The following is a 23,222-nucleotide window of genomic DNA, read 5'->3' as shown; positions in this document are numbered from 1 at the left end:
ACCCAAAGAAGGCAAACCTGTAACCTATTTACTGCACCCAGACTGACACCTCCAGCATTCATAGTTGACAACATTCCCAAAAAATTTTAGGGACACTTTTTTGTCTATAGGTGAAGTATTATTTTAACTAGGGCTTCTGAAGGCTTCTTAGCCGAAACGCGTCAGCGTAGCCTGTACTCGTGTACCCATGTAACCCAATAAAGGACTTTTATTCAAGAGCATCCGAGTCGCCAGCCCTTTTCTGATTCAAGTACTGCATTTTGGGGCCTGAACGTCCTGCCTAGAGCACCGGATCACAGTTCATAGATCATCATATTGGCAGTGGAGCTGGGGTATCATTTTGCTTCTCTTCTCAGGGGTGGGACATTCATTTGTAGGTGTGGTCTAGTGTGGTGACTGAGGAAGCCCGTACAGTGCATTGGCTGAGATGCTCCGCAGCCTGCCTCCTGCTACCTACCTGACTCAAGTTGTCTGCTACATTCCTCCCTCTCCTTCCATCACCCAATCCCAACTTCCAGCTCAGCCAGCTTACTATGTGGATGGCTGGGGATGACACTGGGTGATGGCGGAGTGGTGCGACTTTTTTTATGGAGGATCAGACACCCGGCCGAGTCCACTCCTGCCTGGGACAAAACCTATTTTCCGGGATTTTGGCTGGGACATGCTCAGTCCGGGACATCGGTCTGAATTCCGCGAATGTCCCAACCAAATCGTGACTGTTGGCAACTATGCATGTATAATAGCATGTAAATTTTGGGTTGTCACCATAAAAGTAATAAAGGAGAAATCTTCCAATGGGGGACACTAGTTCTGGTGACAACCAGACATTTTCCTCACTTTGTAGGGATTTCCTCTCACTTCCTGTTTGGCTGTGGGACAGGAAGTGAAGGGAAATCTCCATAATGGGACACAGATAGCAAGCATAAAACAGAATATAGCTCCCAACTTTCCCTGATTTCAACAGACTGTCCCTGATTTGGAACAATGTCCCTCTGTGCCTCTTTCCTCCTCGTTTGTCCCTCATTTTGGTCTGATCTACAGTCAGGTCCATAAATATTGGGACATTGACACAATTTCAATCTTTTTGGCTCTGTACACCACCACAACGGATTTGAAATGAAACGAACAAGATGTGCTTTAACTGCAGACTTTCAGCTTTCATTTGAGGGTATTTACATCCAAATCAGGTGAACGGTGTAGGAATTACAACAGTTTGTATATATGCCTCCCACTTTTTAAGGGACCAAAAGTAATGGAACAATTGGCTGCTCAGCTGTTCCATGGCCAGGTGTGTGTTATTCCCTCATTATCCCATTTACAAGGAGCAGATAAAAGGTCCAGAGTTCATTTCAAGTGTGCTATTTGCATGGCCAGGTGTAACTCTAAACAGGAAACCTGTGAAAAAAGCATCGCCTATGGAGATTTTTAAGTACCGTAGTTTGTCGCCATTCCACGAGCGTGCGCAATTTTAAAGCATTACACGTTAGGTATCCATTTACTCAGTGTAACATCATCTTTCACATTATACAAAAGCATTGGGCTAACTTTACTGTTGTGCTTGTAAGACCGCTGGCAAATACACTGTTACATAAAGTATTGCAGCGATCTCCATTTTATTCTCTAGGGTCTCTGCTAAAAATATATATATATAATATTTGGGGGTTCTTAGTAATTTTCTAGTAAAAAATACTGATTTTAACTTGTAAACAACAAATGTAAGAAATAGGCCTGGTCCTTAAAGTATAACTAAAGGCAAAACTTTTTGTGGTTGTGGATAGAGTGGAGAGGGATTAGAACCCCTGTTAGTTTTTATTGCTGTCTGTGCCCCCGTCGAGGAGATCCCTCATCTCTTTTTGTCTTGTTTACCATTATCATTAAAAGTAAAAGTAAAAGAAAATCCCAAATTTCGGGTTGTCCCCAGAAATTTAACAGAGGGGAAATCTATCAATGGGGACATTAGTTCTTGTCACCTGGGGGCCCCAAGGAATTCTCTTAATTTGCAGGGATTTCCTCTCACTTCCTGTTTTGCTATGGGACAGGAAGTGAAGGGAAAAATCCGCAATGGGACTCAGATGGTGAAAACAAATCTGACAGGGGTTATAAACCTCCCTTGCTCCATCCAAAAAAAAAAAAAAAGGTGGTGCCTATACCGTAGTTCTACCTTAAGTGGTCAAAAAAATCATGCAGGAGGAATATAATGTCCCACAATGCCCTGCAGTGACTTCATTCTTTGCACTTCCTGTTTGTGCTGCTTGAAGATGGCTGACATTAACTCCTGAGGGTAGGTGTGTAAATCATGATACAGGACATGAAAGTGCCCTTTAGAATATCTCTGAGAGACGATTGGATGTACAGAATAGCATCTGGATGCCCTTCTCTTCCTCTGCTCAGCTAATAATCGCTCATACATCAGCATCATCAGCTGGAGGCCAGACATGAGATAACGCCTGGGAAAGGAATCCATGCTTCTGCCTTCCCTGGTAATGGAGTATGCACAGGAAACATTCACCATGACAAGCCCCACCTCACTTTGTTTATTTCCTGTTATGTCACTCCCCTTTAACTGCTTCAGATCTGCGCTATAGCTGAATGATGGCTACAGCGCAGATCTGCTTTGCCAGGAGTACGTCTATTGACGTCCTTCCCTTTGCAGCCTCGCCATGCCCCCCTGAAGGGCGTGCTGTGAACACCCGAGTCAATGATACTCTGGTGATCACAAATCCGATCAGCCAATGACAGCTGATCACGTGATGTAAACAGAAGATCGGTAATCGTTATTTTTTTTCTTCTCACGCTGACAGTGTGAAGAGAAAAAAAAGCCGATCTCCGGCCTCTGTTTGCAGGGACATCAGTCCCGAAGAGGAAGAGCCTCATGTGCCCACCAGTAGCGCCTGCCAGTGCCCACAGTACGTAAGTGCCAGCAATCTGTGCCACCTATCAGTGCCCACAAGTGGCACCTATCAATGGCCACCAGTGGTGCCAATCAGTGCCTCATCAGTGCTGCCTATCAGTGTCACCTACCAGTGCTGATCAGTGCACATCACTGCCACCCATCAATGGCCATCAGTGCCACCTATTAGTGCCCTTCAGTGCCACCTATCAATGCCCTTCAGTGCCGCCCATCAGTGCCACCTCTCAGTGCCCACCAATGCCACCTATCAGTGCCGCGCATCAGTGCCACCTCTCAGTGCCCACCAATGCCACCTATCAGTGCCCACCAGTGCCGTCTATTAGTGCCCATCAGTACCGCCATATCAGTGCCCATCAGTGTCGCCTTATCAGTGCCAATCAATGTAGCCTATCGGTGCCCATCAGTGCAGCCTATCAGTGTAGCCTCATTAGCGTACATCAATGAAGGAGAAAAACTACCTGTTTGCAAAATTTATTAACAAAATATAAAACGGTTTTGTATTTTTTTTAAAAAGATTCTGTCTTTTTTAATTTTTTTAACAAAAAATAAAAAACCCAGAGGTGATCAAATACCACCAAAAGAAAGCTCTATTTGTGGGAAAAAAAAATCATTTGGGTATAGTGTTGTATGACCGCGCAATTGTCATTCAAAGAGTGACAGCGCTAAAAGCTGAAAATTGGTCTGGGCAGGAGGGGGGCCCAGCAAGCAAGTGGTTAAAAGTGGTTAAAATAAATAGGCATTTGGGGAGCATTTTTTAAAGCGTCATTAAAGCGGAGTTCCACCCAAAAGTGGAACCCAAAAGTGGGCGGACCTCCTCTTTAATCACTTGCCTACTAGCCACTTTTACCCCCCCTCCCGCCCAGGCCAGCTTTTAGCTCTAACACACTTTGAATGACAATTGCGCGGTCATGCGACACTGTACCCAAACTAAATTTTTATCATTTTTTTGAGACAGATAGAGCTTTCTTTTGGTGGTATTTAATCACCACTGGTATTTTTATGACCGAAAATGTTGAAAAACAAACACATTTTTAATAGTTTGTTATAAAATTTAGCAAATAGGTAATTTTTCCCCTTCACTGATGGGCACTAATAGGTGGCACTGATGGGCACTGATGAGGCAGCACTGGTGAGTACTGATGAAGAGGCACTGATGAGGCTGCACTGACAGGTGGCACTGATGGGTTCTGATGGGCGGCCCTGAGAGGTGGCACTGATAGGCAGCACTGATAGGTGGCACTGATAGGCAGCACTGAATGGGGGCACTAATAGGCTCTGATAGGCGGCACTGACGGACTCTGATAGGCGGCACTGAGAGGTAGCACTAATAGGCAGCACTGATAAGTAGCACTGATAGGTGGCATTGGTAGGCAGCACTGATAGGTGACACTGAAGATGAGACACTGATTGGCAGCCCTGTTGGAACTGATGTCCCTTTAACAGAAGCCGCTTATTGTCTTTCTTCTTCTCTCCTCACATTGTCAGTGTGAGAAAAGAAAAGCCGATAACCGGTTTGTGTTTACATCCTGTGATCAGCTATCATTGGCTGACAGCTGATCACATGTTAAAGAGCCGCTGTGATTGGCCCTTTACCCTGAACTGTGATCAGCCGAGTCTGAAGGACTCGGTATTCACAGGGCAGGCCATCACAGGAAGAAGTCCATGTATGGCCACCTGGCAAAGTAAGCCCACGCTTTCGGCTATAGCACGGGCAGGAAGTGGTTAACTACTTGACCTCCAGAAGATTTACCCCCTTCATGACCAGGCCATTATTTACGATACGGCACTGCGTTACTTTAACTGACAATTGCGCAGTCATATGACGCTGTACCCAAATAAAATATATGCTCTTTTTTCCCCACAAAAAGAGTTTTATTTCAGTGGCATTTGCTCTTCACTGGGTTTTTTTTCTTTGTGCTATAAACAAAAAAAGACCGACAATTTTGAAAAAAAACCCCTATTTTTTACTTTATAATATAAAAAATATCCAATACATGTTTTTGGTAAACAATAAGCATATATTGATTGGTTTGCACAAAAGTTATAGCGTCTACAAACTATAGGATATTTTTATTTATATATTTATTTTTTTACCAGTAATGGCGGCGATCAGCGACTTCTGGCGCAACTGTGATATTGCAGCAGACATTCTGACACTAAGTGACACTTTTGACACTTTTTGTGGATCAGTCACACTAATACAGTGATCAGTGCTAAAAATATGCACTATCACTGTACTAATGACACTGGCTGGGAAGGGGTTAACATCAGGGGCAATCAAAGGGTTCAATGTGTGCCTAGCCAGTGTTTTAATACAGTCTGGGGGGTGCTTTTACTAGGGGAAGACATGGATCCATGTCCCTGCTTTGTGGGAACACAAGATCCATGCCTTCCCTCCTGTCAGAACGGCGATCTGCCTTGTTTACATGGGCAGACCGCTGCTCTGGCTCTCTGCAGAAGGATCATGGGTGGCAGCAGACATCGAGTCCACATGCGCGCCCCCTACCTGGAAAAGCCGGATCACGTGATCAGGCGCACAGGTGCTGCCCTGTAGCAGTAAAACTGCTATGGGGCAGACCTGCAGTAGTAAAAAAAATTTTTAAAAATTGTGGAGCAGTTTTAATGTGCATCAAACGCATCAAAACCGTGCATAGAGTGTTTGGGGAGTGTTTTTAAAGCATCATTAATGCTTGTAAGATGCCAGTCTAATCCCCATACTAAAGTGCATTGACGCAAGACTAACGCCAATACTAAAGCGCATTAATACCAGTCCGACCCCCATGCTACAGCGCATTAGCACGAGTCTAACGCCCATACAACAGCACATTAACGTGAAACTAATACACATACTAAAGCGCATTAATGCCAGTCCGACCCCCATGCTACAGCGCATTAACGCCAGTCTAACGCCCATAGTACAGCGCATTAACGCCAGTCTAACTCCCATACTAAAGCACATTAACCTGAGAGTAATGCCCATACTAAAGCGCATTAACGCCAGTCTAATCCCCATTAACGCCGGTCTAATGCCCATACTAAAGCGCATTAACGCCAGTCCAACCCCCATGCTAAAGCACATTTTCGCCAGTCTAACCCCCATACTAAAGCGCATTAACACAAGACTAACGCCAATACTAAAGCGCATCAACGGCAGTCCGACCCCCATGCTACAGCGCATTGATGCCAGTCTAACACCCATACTAAAGCGCATTATTGCCAGTCTAATGTCCATACTAAAGCGCATTAACGCCAGTCTAACGCCCATACTAAAGCGCATTAATGCCAGTCTAAGGCCCGTTTCTTAAGCGCATTAACGCCAGTCCAACCCTCATGCTAAAGCGCATTAACGCCAGTCCAACCCCCCATGCTAAAGCGCATTAATGCAAGACTAACGCCAATACTAAAGCGCATTAATGCCAGTCCGACCCCCCATCCTTCAGCACATTAACGCCAGTCTAACGCCCATACTAAAGCACATTATTGGCAGTCTAACCTCCATACTAAAGCGCATTAACGCCAGTCCAACCCCCCATGCTAAAGCGCATTAATGCAAGACTAACGCCAATACTAAAGCGCATTAATGCCAGTCCGACCCCCCATCCTTCAGCACATTAACACCAGTCTAACCTCCATACTAAAGCACATTAATGCCAGTCTAACCCCTATACTAACACTATACGAGCTTTTGTTGAGCGTTAGAAATTTAGTCAAGTTTGAACAATCCCTAAAGCATGAGTTATGGATGATAAATGATATCTAACCGTTCTTTATAAGAACCTTCCTCTGGAGCACTGTGCATTTAAGTTAAAAACCCAACTCTGGGCAAAATGTTTTTTGTTTTTTTTCCCATGCAGTGGGGCTGTGCCCGCAATGCATTACTTAACTGCTCGTTTTGTCTAGTGGTGAACACAACGCCTATACTCACCCTATCCTTCGATCCTCCAGAAAACTACACTCCCCCACAGCCAACGGTGGACTGTTCTTGACGTCTTCACGTCCAGAGCTGGTCTATGGGCGTGATGACGTCAGGAACAGTCCACCACACAAGACCACTGGACAGTGGGGGGGGCGGGAGTTGTAGGGTCCAGTCTTACGCTGGGAGGATCGGAGGATTAGGTGAGTATAGCGTCGATACCACCCCTCTTCATTACCTCCTAGTGCTCTGTTTTGTATGACAAGCCTGGTAGCATTTACTACATGGTTTTAGATTGTATTCCTAGATTTTAACCATGTATAATAAATATTGTTTTTATCTACATCATTTTTTTGTGATTACATTGTCAGGCACGCAAAAAATCCCCCATTTCCCTGTATTTCTCTGACCGGGAGATTCGGGATACTCCTGAGTATATATTAGCTCTGCGAAACCTTAGACAAAAACGAGAAGTTAACCGCCCACTGTATATATACGTAATTATTTTGACGTTAAATACCGGGGTTATGGCAGAAGCTAGTTGCCATAACCCCGGTATTTTTTTAAACAGTGGGCGATCCGGCATACGATAAAAGTGGTCCCAGTGGCGAATTTGCCATAGGATCACTTTTAAAGGCAGCGGGAGAGGTACCAGTCGTTTACAGAGCCATCTGTAAAGGAGAAAATGGACCCCACTCAACTCTATGCCCTTGGAGGACCAGAGTGACGTCAGATGTCAGCCCTTAAAGGCCCCCCCTTTTTTTAGGTAAATGTAAAATTACATTTTCTTTTTTCTTCTTTGCTTTTAAGTGTAAATGTGAGATCTGAGGTCTTTTTGACCCCAGATCTCGCATTATAGAGGCCCTGTCCTGCTTATTTCTATTACAAGGGATGTGTACATTCCTTGAAATAGGAATAAAAGTGATCAATCAAAAAAAAAATATATAAAGGGAGCGTAAAAAAATAAAATAAATAAGAAAAAAAATCCCTCCAAGCAAGTTTAGCCCACATATGTACACGATGTTTAAACCACACATGTGAGGTATTGCCGCAATTGTTAGAGCCAGAGCAATAATTCTAGCACTAGACCTCCTCTGTAACTCTAAAAAGGTAACCTGTAAACATTTTTAAAGCTTCGCCTGTGGAGATTTTAATGTATCGTAGTTTGTCGCCATTCCACGTGCGTGCGCATTTGTAGAGCATGACATGTTAGGTATTAATTTACTCAGTGTAACATCATCTTTCAAATTATACCAAAAAATTGGGCTAACTTTACAGTTTTCTTATTTTTTCCATTCAAAAATGTGAATTTTTTCCCAAAAAATTGCGTTTGTAAGACCGCTGCGCAAATACAGTGTAACATAAAGTAATGCAACAATCTCAATTTTATTCCCCAGGGTCTCTGCTATAATATATATATATATATATATATATATATATATATATATATATATATATATATATATATAATGTTTGGGGATTCTAAGTAATTTTCTAGAAAAAAATACTGATTTTATCTTGTAAACAACAAATGTCAGAAATAGGCTTGGTCCTTACCTGGTTAATGTTGATTTTGAAGGACATCTTTACCTTTTTCAGTTTTAGATAGCGAAGTGAAAAGAATTAGATCCTCTGAGGTTTTTACCGCTCTCTGTGTCCCCTTTGGGGAAATTCACCCATGCTCGTTGGCTTACTTTTTAATTCACTGATATGCCATGAATAAAGTCTTCTAAAGGATTTTGGAGTTGCTCTTTCCATGATATTGTATTGTATCTAGTGGACGGAGGACACTTTGGAGCCAGAGCACCCGTATATGGATTCCACTACTTAATCCAGGGTGTGTTCTCTTGTGAGAGTGCTGCTACTCGCTTTTTCTGTTTGGGGAAACTCGCCCTTACCATGTATCACACAGACATTTGTCACCTGCACAAAAAAAAGGAAGGGAAATCCAACAGCCGTCATGGAATAGCAGTTGAGTGGGTATGTCATGTATCTGTATGAGGAGCCCGAGGTGATGAGGGTGGCCCTTCACACAATTCCTGTCTGAGCACCCCTGAAAATTGGGATGGGGCTGCAAGGACAATAGAAGGGTGCCGGTGCCAGGAAGCTGGAACTGAAGACCTTTAAATCAGAGCTCTGGTATCAAAAAAGAAGCACAGCAGGGATGGCACCCAGAATACACCAAAGCCAGTATTGAGCAGAACGGGGTCACAAGCCAAGAACAGGAGCAGTTGAGAAGAAGGGAACTTAATCATGAGCAGGATCAAGGTGTGAGCACAGCTTGGCGATGTACTGGCAGCAATATGCGGTAGGCATAATCTTGGATAGAAGGTAACAAAGATAGGCAGCAAACATAGGCAAGAGTAATCCAGAAGCAGGTCTATAACAGGGTCAGACAGGTTCAGGATCAAGAATGATAGGAACTCAAGCTGAAAGACCATTCAGCAATGGTCTCATGCTGGGCCCAAGTTTAAATAACATTTACAAACATTTACAAACTGAAGCTGAATGGTACTTTTACAACCTCATTACTGGGCACTTTTACCTCCTTCCTGCCCAGACCAATTTTCAGCTTTCAGCGCTGTCACACATTTTGAATGACAATTGCGCGGACATGCTACACTGTACCCATAATACATTTTTATCAGTTTTTCCCTACAAATAGAGCTTTCTTTTGGTGGTGTTTGATCACCTCTGGGCTTTTTATTTTTTGCTAAACAAATTAAAAAAGACCCAAATTAAAAAAAACAAAAAAAAAAAAGTTTTTCTTTTTTTTTTGTTATAAGTGTGTTTTCTCCTTCACTGATGAGGAGGCACTAATATGCAGCACTGATAGGCAGCACTGATATGCAGCACTGATAGGTGGTACTGATAGGTGGCACTGATGGGCACTGAAAGGCAGCACTGATGGGCACTGATAGGCAGCACTGATGTGCTCTAATAGGTGACACTGATGAGGAGGCACTGACAACAGGCGTTACTGATGGGCACTGATTGGCATTTGTGGTGGGCACCTTTGATGGGGGCTGCGCTGATAATCAATGCGTAGATCCCCCCCCCTCCCCCCCATCAGGAGAGCCACTGAGCTCTCCTCTTCTCACGCCCTGTCAGCGCGAACTGGGGAAAGCTGATTACCGGCACTTCCTGGTTACTACCGTGATCAGCTGTGATTGGTCACAGTTGAGCACATGGTAAAGCACCTACATCATAGGCTCTTTAACGAGATTGGAGATGCCATGTGTTAGAGCGACACACTGCACAACCAATCGCCGCTCTGTGCGCCCGAGTGGCTTATCCTGCTGGATGTCATATGACGCCCAGGCAGGATAACTGAACCCCCACTCGGCCGTCATTCTGCTATAGGCCAGGTAGGATGTGGTTAAAAGCTTCAACAAAATGCTTTGTCAAAGCTTGCTGTTCACAATGCTCTTATACAAGTTGCAGCCCGTGTGAAAGAGGCCTTAGAATTTTCCAATTATCCTACACTCTTGGGGGTGTCAGACACCTGTGTCCATCATGGTTCCATACTCCAACCCCTACATAACTACAGGACACAGCACTCATAGTGGTCGGATGATGGAACCACAGCAATAGGTTAAGGACGCCAGCATCCGACACACTTGGGAATGTTGAATGCCAAAGAGTCCTACTGAGGGTGCAGCAGTGGAACAGAGGAGGGGTAGAACACAAAAAGCCAGAGAGGAGAGTATACTACTGCTTTTATGCAGGGGACTTACTTTTATTACAGGCATTTACACAGCATTGACAAATTATACAATGCTTTATATACTGAAATTCACATCAGTCCCTGCCCTCAGAGAGCTTACAATCTAAGGTCCCTGTCCTACATACAGTACATACCAGTACTAGGGCCAATCTGGAAAGGAGCCAACTAACCTACCAGCACATCTTTGGAGTGTGGGAGGAAACCAACACAGGCACACAGAGAAAATACAAACTCCATGCAATTAGTGTCCTGACTGGGATTCAAACTGAGGACTTTAGTTTAGCAAGACAAAATTGCTAACTACCAAGCCAAAACTTTCAGTGGAATCTTTATTTAACCTGCCAGGGTCATTTTAAAGACAACTTGTCCAGAGAGAATAATATAGAAGTTGCAATTGCTGACTTTTTTTTTTTTTAAGGTGCAAGCTCCAGGGATGATATCCTTGACCTTGTTTTTCTAGTAAGTAACTGACCTGGGACAACCATCCTTGCTCTCATCCTGATTTTGTCTTTATAGTGGTTTATGGTGGTTTCTATCCCAAAACAAGCATGCAGCCAAAGAAGTGCCAAGATGTGATATGGTCATCCTTGTTTCTGGTCTGTGACCAGCTAATAGTGAAGGAAGGATGACAGTCCCATAGCTTGCATCATCAAAAACAAGCACTGGCAACTTGTAGAATTATGTCCTGCCCGGTTAAAAGGCTTCACAATATTTCACAATATCACTCCCAGCATACGTATGATCTCTACTAACAGTACTTGTCTTGTGCAGCGCCCCCCCCCCCCCCCCCCCCCCGGGACTACTGGGAGCAAAAATGTACCTCCAGGGGCAGGGGGCAAGCTTACATTCACCCCAGGGCTGAATCCATGGCTATAATTGGAAGTTTGAACAGAATATGGGCGCCAGTCACTTTAGGTATTTTTCAATGCTTTAATTATAACTTGATAAAAGTTGTAGAAAAGAGGTTGAGGGGAGGTTTCAGATACCCTTTTTAGCAGATCACTTACAGACTCCTTGAATCAAAGGACAAACAACTTTCTTTCAGCAGATCTTAAAAAACCTGGGTAGGTCTCTCACACAAACCTAGCAACCAGTAAGATGTCTGGATAAGTCTCTCTCACAGACTTAGCAGCCAGTAGATATTTGGATAAGTCTCTCTCACAAACTTAGCAGCCAGGAGCGTATTACCTTGATTAGATTGTAGAGCAGCTTGACAGTACCAGAAACTTTAAGCCGACCCGGCGGTACTGTAAGGGGAGACCAGCCTTCATCCTGGCTCTCTCCAGCAAGGCTCCTCCCCTGGATCTCCTCAGCTTGGCTTGGCTTCTTCCAAACAGGCAAGACAGCCTAGGGACCACCTCTGGACTAGAGGCCCCAGACACGCTTCTGGGCCTACTTGCAGAGCTTGCAGCAACGTAGCCTCAGGCCAGAAAGGCCACGAGGTGAGGACTGACTAGAGCACATGGCCTCTGACCAATAAATACCCCTTCCCAGAACGCACAGTGGCTAGGAACCTCCTACTGGGCTGTTTCCGTATAAAGATTATTCATCACAGCTCAACCTAGTTGTAATTCCCACACTGTCCTGTGGTACCAGTGACACCTACTAGCAACAGTGAGAAATGCACAGCACAGTCAAGTTTATAACAGAACCAAATAAACTATGTATAATCAATCTGAGCTGTTTACAGCTCAGCCAAAAACTAAATTTACACTTTTTTTTACAATTTTAGGAACAGGGGGCTACACTTGCATCCTTGGAATTTTGGTGTAGAGTGGAAGGGGAGGATGTTGAGGGGGGTAGTTTGACGTTGGGGTGCAGCATGGTGCAGTGGCAATAATACACTCAGTCCCAGTGCAATGAAAGAACTTGTATTGAAATAATGCAGAAACAGGTTACAAATAACAGTGAGAAGGCAGCCTAACTGGGAACACTCACAGTTCCAACAGTGTGTAGAGAGCAGGATTCAGCCGAACTGATGCCTGTAGAGAGGGGTAGAATGAGGCCTGGCTGTCTTGTGCCCAAGCAGGCAGATGTCCCGAGAATTTGTGAGTTCTTTGCTTTCCCTCCTCGTCAGGAACTTTTCCCTGCAGCCAGCTCTATCCAAACCTAGTGGGGTACCTGTCCCTACTCTACCACAAAAATGCATGGCAAATCTGGGAGCCAGGGCCTTAAATAGGCTCTGCCTGACCCAAGATGGCTTCTAGAGTCACATAGGGGTGGCAGCATCCAATGGGATAGCTTTCCCAGTGAGCCAGGAAACCATAGAGGAACCATGTTTCTCTTGACTTCTGCTCCAACTGCAGTGCCTCTGCAGAAGAGCACCACCTGCAGTGGAGAAAGTAGACTGCACCTGCCTACAAGTTGGTTGAGTAAGACAGACATATCATTTTGCAAAGAGGACATCAAAATAATGGGGTGCAGCTTCGGTATAAGAGAGGTCACTGAGGTCACTTTAAAGTGGGTGGCAAGGGGGTGGGAAGGTTAAATTCATGGATGGTAGACAGTAGTCCACAGGGTAGTGGCATGACTGTGATGGTGCAGGTGAGAGATGGGATTGCAGTCCAGAAAGGTTATAGTGGTGGAGTAGGCTGTTAGTAGAGGACATATATGGTAGATCCATCTGAGGACTGAGCATGAGGCTGGGGGGGGGGGGGGTTAGGGGGGTAAATCTATGGAATAGCTAGGGCAGTGCATGTGTTTTGGAGGAAATAGAAATTGTGGAGCAGTTCTTTAAACAGGTGCTATCATGGGGGACGAAAGGGTTCACCCTAGGAGGTGCAGGAAGTTATCTTTTTTAGAGCAAAGGAGCGGGAGGAGGACATCTATGGAGGGAAGGATGGTTTGCCAAAAAGAGCTCTAAGTTTGGGGGTTGTATGGGACTCACAATGTCCCTTGTATTATTCCATTAATAATCTTTTTCTTGTTTCCATTATAGCATTGTACATAGCATTCGAAGGGATCCAAATCAGTTGGGGGTGTTTTACAGCTATCCTATGTCACTCTACAGCACGTACCAGCTCTTCATCAATGTTATCAACTCACCGGCCAACTACGCCGTAGACCTGCCAGTCATGTATGGTGTGATATATTTCCCCTTCACCTTAATTTCCATCGTCATGATGCTAAACCTAATAATTGCCATGATGGCAGATACCCATTGGAGGTTTGCGCAGGAGAGAGATGAACTGTGGAGGGCCCAGGTCAGTTGAAAATAAGGCATTATGGTTAAAGCAACAAGAGCTGACTCATGCATTATACATATAACAGGTGCACATAATATTTCAGGGAAGTGTGTTTGCATTGAGTGCGGAAATTTCTAAAAAATAGAAAAACTAAAAAGAATTTGTAGACGTGTTATTTTTTAGTCCTGACTATAATAAAGAAAATGTGTAAAGACCCACTATGCATTAAACCTTTTGCTGCTACTGCCACTGCCAAACCAATTGTGGTGGGGGCATATAAACAACAAACACACGGCTGTAAGTCTGTTTAGAACTTTTTTTTCCTGACTAGAACCTAGGTACAGCCTCCTGATCACTGTTACATGCTTAGGAATGTGTCATTTCTTTTCCCCTTGCCATGTGTCTCTGGCCTACTAGGCCCTTTTGGGTGCCCGGGACCTCTATGGCAGGTGTCAGGATAGAGAGTGGCAGGAGATTAGTGAACATCTGTTCACTGATCTCCCCTGGGTAGTATATGAACCTGGAAGCACTCAGCTCTGAGTACTTTCTAGTTCAAAGCTGTCAAACCCTAGCTGCTCTTTCCCAGGAAGAAGCACAGAAGTACAGTTTGTGCTGAATCAGCTTCAACACAGTGCAGAGGTGATATTAGAAGTATAATAGAGCACTGATGTCTACATAAAGAGAACCGGTTGCCTGCTCTGTGCTCTTATGTGAGAGGCTTGTCAGCACCCTTATAATAGCAATAAAGTTAAGTTAAAAAAGAAAAAAAAAGGTCTAAAAATTTAAGCTTTTATTATGTTTTGTAGCCTACTAAACTAACTAGTATATTCATTTCTACCATACAGCTTGCTGCAACCACAGTGATGCTGGAGAGTAAACTTCCTCAGTACTTTATACCTCGCCTCTGTGTTTGTGGATCAGAATACGGGCTTGGGAACCGCTGGTATTTTAGGTATTATACATTTTTATTTCATTTTGCTTATCTTGTTTTGATTTTTTTTAATGCCTGCAGCTATCAGATGTTAAAGTGAACCTTGCACCACATTAAAGCACTTTGTTTTTTTCACCTACAGGTAAGCCTATAATAAAACTTACCTGTAGGTAAAATGAATATCTCCTAAACGTGCACAGTTCAGGAGATATTCACCCTGCATGCAGTAACCTGTGCCTCTTTAAGTTCAACTCTGCAAATTAAACAACTATACAATCCTGCGCTACTGTTTGGAGAAATATATATATTAGCTAAAGCTGCTGCTAGGCACTAAACTGACTCTATCCCTTCATAAGGGTAGTCAGTAATCATAGGTAAACAAAGTTGTTCCAGTGTCCCTTATTGTTCAGTGTTCTTAAACCATGCTTCTTAAATTAATTTCATGGACTATAATACACCTCCTTCAGCTGCTCCCAAATGGTGCTCACACCCAACAGAATGTGCACTCACCGAAACTTTGTGACCCTCTTATGTTAATAAGTGGGTCTACACCAGCTCTTTTTATGCTTCTCCTTCCAGCCACTTTTCTGGTCACTCCTCTCCTCCAGATCTTTAATTCAGCTGTAAATCCTCCTTTCTTTAGTCCTCAGTGAATAAAGAAAGGAAGATTTACAGCTAAGGAGTGATCAGAAAATGGCTGGAAGGAGAAGAACTAAAGAGAGCTGGTGTAGACCAACTTACTAACCTAAGAGGGTCACAAAGTTTTGGTGAGTGCACACCCTATTAGGTGTGAGCATTGTTTGGCAGCACGGAGTGAAGGAGGTGTAGTCCATTCCATTCATTTAACATGCACGGTTTAATAACACTATTAAAAAATGAGGAACACTGACAAAACTTTGTTTAAAGGAGCATGATTGTGTATTTGGGAATGTCATAGCACAATAAAATATAAAAACTGTTATTATATGAACTTTACGGATTTTTGAAGTATTCACTTTATTCACATTTGATGGTCACTATTGGTACAACCTACTCTAGTAGAGCGTGTAATGTATAGCACTTTTAGGGAATAAGGAAGGCACTTTTGGGTAGATTTAATAAAACCGGAGAGTACAAAATCTGGTGCAGCTGTGCATGGTAGCCAATCGGCTTCTTACTTGGCTTGTTCAATTAAGCTTTGACAATAAAACCTGGAAGCCGATTGGTTTCTCAGCAGAATTGCTCCAGATTTTGCACTCTCCAATTTTTGTAAATCAACCCCTATGCTACTTTAGTGCAGCACTTCTTTCTATACTTACCAACACTTCAAATTAGCATTTCATGAAAGAAAATACAGAGGTGCCCATGAGAACCCTTTGAACAACTGAAGATGAAATTGCTATACTTAACCGTATGGGACTCCATTTTCAGGTCTACTATAAGCTCTGTGCACTATTCCTTCAATAGTCATGTAGTATTTATTCCTCAATTTATCTGGTGCAATATCTTGAAATAGGTCTTTAAAATCAGTCTTGCACCTACATTGTGTGATCTGTAGGCCAAACATTCTCAACCAGGGTTCTGTGGAGCCATAGGGTTCCTTCAGTGGTTGCTAAGGCTCTATTCATACTAATGCGTTTTTTGATGCATTTTGCAGAAATACAGGGAAACTTTTATAACATCGGTTCCAAGGAACATCAGTGATGATCCGCCCTGTGAATATCCGCTTGCTCAGCGGAGATCGCTCCGCCGATCCCCGCTGAGCAGGAAAATGACAGGTGCAGCGACGGACCTGTCAGAGCGCCGCTCTCCCCTATGGGGGATCGGGTGATGACGGACCGTAGAGTCCGTTGTCACCCGATCCGATAACGGATGGAAAAGTAGGTTTTTCCTCCGTTACACTTTTTTGGATCGGAGCGGGTCGGATGTCAGCGGACATGTCACCACTGACATCCGACGCTCCATAGATGTCTATGGAGGGTCCGTTCAGGTCCGCCTAAAAAACTGACAGGCGGACCTGAACAGACAGTCCGTGTGAAAGAGGCCTATGAGAGACAAAATGTGGAAACAAATCCAGACAATCACATTGTCTGATTTTTAAAAAAAATTATTTGCAAATTATGGTGGAAAATAAGTATTTGGTCACCTACAAACAAGCAAGATTTCTGGCTCCCACAGACCTGTATCTTCTTCTTTAAGAGGCTCCTCTGTCCTCCACTCATTACCTGTATTAATGGCACCTGTTTGAACTTGTTATCAGTATAAAAGACACCTGTCCACAACCTCAAACAGTCACACTCCAAACTCCACTATGGTGAAGACCAAAGAGCTGTCGAAGGACACCAGAAACAAAATTGTAGACCTGCACCAGGCTGGGAAGACTGAATCTGCAATAGGCAAGCAGCTTGGTGTGAAGAAATCAACTGTGGGAGCAATAATAAGAACATGGAAAACATACAAGACCACTGATAATCTCCCTCGATCTGGGGCTCCACGCAAAATCTCACCCCGTGGGGTCAAAATGATCACAAGAACGGTGAGCAAAAATCCCAGAACCACACGGGGGGACGTAGTGAATGACCTGCAGAGAGCTAGGACCAATGTAACAAAGGCTACATCAGTAACACACTACGCCGCCAGAGATTCAGATCCTGCAGTGCCAGACGTGCCCCCCTGCTTAAGCCAGTACATGTCCGGGCCCATCTGAGGTTTGCTAGAGAGCATTTGGATGATCCAGAAGAGGATTGGGAGAATGTCATGTGGTCAGATGAAACCAAAGTAGAACTGTTTGGTAGAAACACAACTCGTCGTGTTTGGAGGAGAGAAAATGCTGAGTTGCAACCAAAGAACACCATACCTACTGTAAAGCATGGGGGTGGCAACATCATGCTTTGGGGCTGTTTCTCTGTAAAGGGAACAGGACGACTGATCTGTGTACATGAAAGAATGAATGGGGCCATGTATCGTGAGATTTTGAGTGCAAACCTCCTCCCATCAGCAAGGGCATTGAAGATGAAATGTGGCTGGGTCTTTCAGCATGACAATGATCCCAAACACACCACCCGGGCAACGAAGGAGTGGCTTCGTAAGAAGCATTTCAAGGTCCTGGAGTGGCCTAGCCAGTCTCCACATCTCAACCCCATAGAAAACCTTTGGAGGTTTGGAGGAGTCCGTGTTGCCCAGCGACAGCCCCAAAACATCACTGTTCTAGAGGAGATCTGCATGGAGGAATGGGCCAACATACCAGAAATAGTGTGTGACAACCTTGTGAAGACTTACAGAAAACGTTTAACCTCTGTCATTGCCAGAAAAAGATATATAACAAAGTATTGAGATGAACTTTTGATATTGACCAAATACTTACTTTCCACCATAATTTGCAAATAAATTCTTTCAAAAATCTGACAATGTGATTGGATTTGTTTCCACATTTTGTCTCTCATAGTTGAGGTATACCTATGATGACAATTACAGGCCTCTCTCATCTTTTTAAGTGGGAGAACTTGCACAATTGGTGGCTGACTAAATACTTTTTTGCCCAACTGTATATCCAAATATATATGGACCAAACTGTATACTGCGGCATGGAAGCTGCCATAGGTGTGCGCAGCCTATTGCATTAGGGTGTGCACCCCAAAGCTCCAACACATATGCATTTGACATATTTACTGGCCTTTTCCCTGCTCTCCATCCTGAAACAATGGGAGGAAGGGGGAGAAAGGGAGCACATGGGGGACCCGGGCAACAGAAGGAAGAGAAACAGGGAAAGGAGGGGTGGCATATATTAGTACCAATCCCCTATATTTTCCTCCTGTGGCAGCTGAATGTTGACAAAAGGGAGAGGAGGAGAAGCCTACTTTCAACTGCTGCAGGAGGAAAATACAGATCGGTTCCACAAAATTCCACCCCTGCCGCCTCTCCTGTCCAGGTTCTGAGGATCGGCAAGAAAGGATTGCGTTTTACCCGTCACCTGCCCACCATTGACAGGTTGCCAACTCCAGGATTAGGGTTTGCCCAGGCACACCTGACACACCCCTTGCGCACGCCTATGGCAGCCGCTCTGCGCTGGCTCACATACCTAGTACGATTAGCTGCAGCACAAACCAATCAGCGGATGCCGGCTGCTGATTGGTCGTAGGCACCCGACAATCGGCTCCGGTAATTGCCGAAGAGAGCCCTGTGTATGTAAACAAACACTGCTCTCTTCTGACAGCAGCAATGTGCTATTTTTATCTCCCTGCAAAGCAGGAAGTATAAAACAGCATACAGTAACACTGGCTAAGCACACAGTTAACCCTTTGATCACCCTAGATGTTAACCCCTTAAAGCAAAATTTCCAGCTGCAAAATATTTTTTTTTTTTAAAGTCAGCAGCTACAAACACTGTAGCTGCTGACTTTTAATAAGGACACTTACCTGTCCAGGGATCCTGCGATGTCAGCCCCCCGAAGCCGATCCATCCATCGGATCGGGTGCAGGCGCCACCATTCCAACTAAGAGAAACCGGCCCGTGGAGCCTTCAGGCCTCACTAACGGTTTCCAACTGCGCATGCGCTAGTCGCGCGGCGCTTTCTGAATTGCCTCATCATCTTCTGGGACACACAAAGGTCCCAGAAGGCAGCGGGGGGAGAAGAGGACACGACACATTGGGCCGCGGCGAGGCTGGGGGGGAAGTACACAAGGTACTTCATAAAAGGTAAGGGGAAAAAAATAAACATTTTCCAAAATCGAGTGGTGGAGGGGTAGTCATTCCTTTATGACAAAGTTGTAAAAGTGGGTGGAACTCCACTTTAAGCCCGTGTCATTAGCACAGTGACAGTGTATATTTTTAGCATTGATCACTGTATTTGTGCCATGGGTTTCCAAAAAAGTGTCAAAAGTGTCTGTTAGTGTCCGATTGTCCATTGGAATATCGCAGTCCCGCTATAAGTCGCTGATCGATGTCATCATTACAAGTAAGAAAAACCAAAAAAATAAAAACATCCCATAGTTTGTAGACTACGTATAACTTTTGCGAAAACCAATCAATATACGCTTATTGGGGGTTTTAAAAAAAAAAAAAAATGTAGCAGAATATTATTGGCCTAAATTGATGAAGAAATTTGATGTTTTACTTTTTTTTTGGGATATGTTTTATAGCAGAAAGTAAAAAAAATGTATTTTTGTACATTTTATTTGGGTACAGCATCGCACAACCATGCAATTGTCAGTTAAAATAACTCAGTGTCGTATCGCAAAAAATGGCCTGGTCATGAAGGTGGTAAATCTTCTGGAACTGAAGTGGTTTACATGCGTTGTGTTGTGCGGCTTGATTTGGGAGGTACCTCACCAAAACCCTCCGTGGTATTTATGAGGTCAGCGTTGGGATGATTGTCTGGAGTTTGGAGAAATTGTCCTTCACATAACATGCAGGAAAAGTCATGATTGAACGCAATGTTCAGGCTTGGTACGCAGATCATGTATTATTGATGACGCCTTGACTACTTGGATGGAAGACATATACCGTATACACTCATATTATGTAATGGTGACCTTAATTTCATAAATAAATAAAGTCTATAAAAAAATGATGAGGCGGCAGCTTAGCGTTGTCATCACCCACCTCCTAAATTACCATGGGTAACCCAACCATGTGCAGCCTATAGTGTAAAAAATATATATATGTATTATAGTGTACAATATGTATAACATAGTCCTAGTGTACAGCATGTATATGCATATATATATATATATCTATATATATATAGATATATATATATATATTATAGAGTATAACATAGCCACAGTATATATATATATAAATGTATATATTAGATATGAACATAGCCCCAGTGTACACCATATACAATAACAGAGACACCAATCCATAACCATAAAACCACATCTAGATGTCCATAGATAGCCCATAGCAACCAGGAGGATTCCATAGCAACAATAGAAAAACATAAGTCATCCCCACAGTATACGCCAGACTGAATGTACAATACATATATACAATGATCATATTCCCCACAGAGAAGTAAATATAAAAAAATGTGATCTAAATGCACTTTGGGAATATAGACATGTGCACTTCCGAAAAATTTGTTCGTATTTGTTTCATTCGTTTATTTTTTTTGTTTTTTGGGTCATTAGTTATGATCGAAATTCGTTATTTCGAATAAATTCGTAACTTCAGAAAAATTTGAATTAGTTATGTTCCATTCGTTTAGATGCGGTATTCATAAATTCGAAAATTTGTAAATTCGAAAATCTGAAATAATAACTAACTAACTAACTAATAATAATTAACTATTAAATTATAGGTATTGGAATTTCCTTTCAAATTTGAACATAATGAATACGAATTTATCCGAAGCTACGAATTGTCAGAAATAAGGAATACCACATCTAAACGAATGGAACGTAACAAATGAATAATAATAAATAATAATAATATTAATATTGTTTATTGTTATTAATGTGTTGTGATAAATACGTATTCGTTACGTTCACTAACAGACAAAATGAAAGGAAATTCCAATACCTATAATTTAATAGTTAATAATAGTTATTACTAGAAAATGCATTTCCTAGAGAAAATGCGTGGGAATGCTGAATCGCTGAATTGCTAAAACGGCCTCCATCAAAACTGCCCCATCATATTGCCACCATCAAAATTGCCCCCATCAGAATTGCCCCATCAAAACTGCCACCATCAAAACTGCCCCATCAAAATTGTCCCCATCAAAACTGCCCCATCATATTGCCACCATGAAAACTGCCCCATCAGAATTGCCCCATCAAAACTGCCCCATCATATTGCCACCATCAAAACTGCCCCATCAGAATTGCCCCATCAGAATTGCCCCATCAAAACTGCCCCATCATATTCCTCTACCATAAATCAGTACATGGTGTGTCTGTCCCCTCCCCCAGGCTCTGTAATCAGAGCTGAGATGCTCCAGCCGCCTCCCCCACCGCCCATCACTGTGTATAACAGAAGCTTTGGTAATCATGGCAACAAAAGCAACACAGTACACTTTGTTTAATCGATAAAGAGAAGGATTTGAAGCATGCTCTCATTGACTTCAATGTTAAAAAAAGTGTTAAAAAGCTTAATATTTTAAAAAGTATAAATAGTAGAAAAAAGCTGAAGAAGTCCCATCATTAGATGAAAGAGCTGAACATTTTAAAAGTTGAATGTATGCAGAAGTTACGCAGAGCCAAAAAACGTACGGAATAAAATTAAAATTAAAAATAAATAAAAACGAATAACAATAGTGGGACTGCTGAAGCAGTCCCACTACTTAGTTAGTTATTATTTCGGGTTATGGAATTTTCGGGTTTTTATATTTTCGGATTTACGTTCTTATTTTCGGATTTTCGTTCTTTAGAATTTTCAGATTTTCACATTTTCAAATATACAAATTTACGAAATTTCAGAAAAATTTGTTAAACGGGTTTTCGTTAATTTGAATATTTCCGAATTAACGAATTTGTAGACTTTCAACGAAAAATACGAATTCGGAACAAAATGAATTGCACATGTCTAAATATGATTAATATAGGACCGGTGTGGTGTACGCTTTAAAAAAACTTTAACTAAACACACAGGACCCCATCATTTGTCCTCTTATGCAGGTTGAGCTTGCCAGTAAATCCCAACCTTGGTTTGAAAACTAACAGTTCAATATAGGTAAAGAAAATAAATAAATAAATTAATTAATTAATTCTCACTGTTTTCTATAGATGGCATTAAAAATATTTAATTCGTATAACATTATCACCACAAGGAAGTAAGAAATTCTCATTTACTTGGAAATAAATGTTAGCTATATCAGATTGTTATTTAATAATACAGTAGGCTGATGGCAGAAATATAAGGCTCTCTCTAATCAATAAGGATTGTTTTTGCACCTGGCAGACCTGAGCAATCAAGCAAGAGCAACCGATCAACCAACTGTCATCCTAGGGAATTTAAACCTATGCAGTAGATAGGCAGATGGAGGTGATGCCTGGCAGTTACATGACCGATGACATCATAGAGCAGCCTGCTGTTGGAGTTATGTAGGAGTATTTTCAGCCCAACTGCCAGAACTTCAGTTTTCATTGAAGGTGAAGGTTGTGTTCTTGATGAGCTCCTATAAAGAGTTTATTCTTTCGAAAATGAACCGCGTATTCAAAATAAATAGATATATTCCTCGATCAACCATCAGAAAGGAACCTACAGAGAACAGAAAAAGCATGGAAATTAAACCCCACACCAGTAGAGATTCTACTGAAACTGCCCATCAAAATCAGACATTTTGTGGGCGGGTTGGGGCTCTTTTCCAACGTCTGTTCCATCATAAAAAGAAGAAGAAATCAGTTAGGGATTCAGAAGGTAACATTTATGATCCATAAAGCATACACACTGGCTGAACTAGATTTATTTTATTTAGAGGCGTTACACTGGGGGAGATTTACTAAAGCTGGAGCACACAGAATCAGTTACAGCTGTGCATAGAAACCAATCAGCTTCTAGTTTTTTTTTTTTTTTTTTTTTTTTTTTTATCAAAGCTTAATTAAACAAGCTGAAGTTAGAAGCTGATTGGT

Source organism: Aquarana catesbeiana, linkage group LG08 (assembly GCF_042186555.1).
Source record: "Aquarana catesbeiana isolate 2022-GZ linkage group LG08, ASM4218655v1, whole genome shotgun sequence".
Lineage (NCBI taxonomy): Eukaryota > Metazoa > Chordata > Amphibia > Anura > Ranidae > Aquarana > Aquarana catesbeiana.
This window is presented reverse-complemented; position numbering follows the sequence as displayed.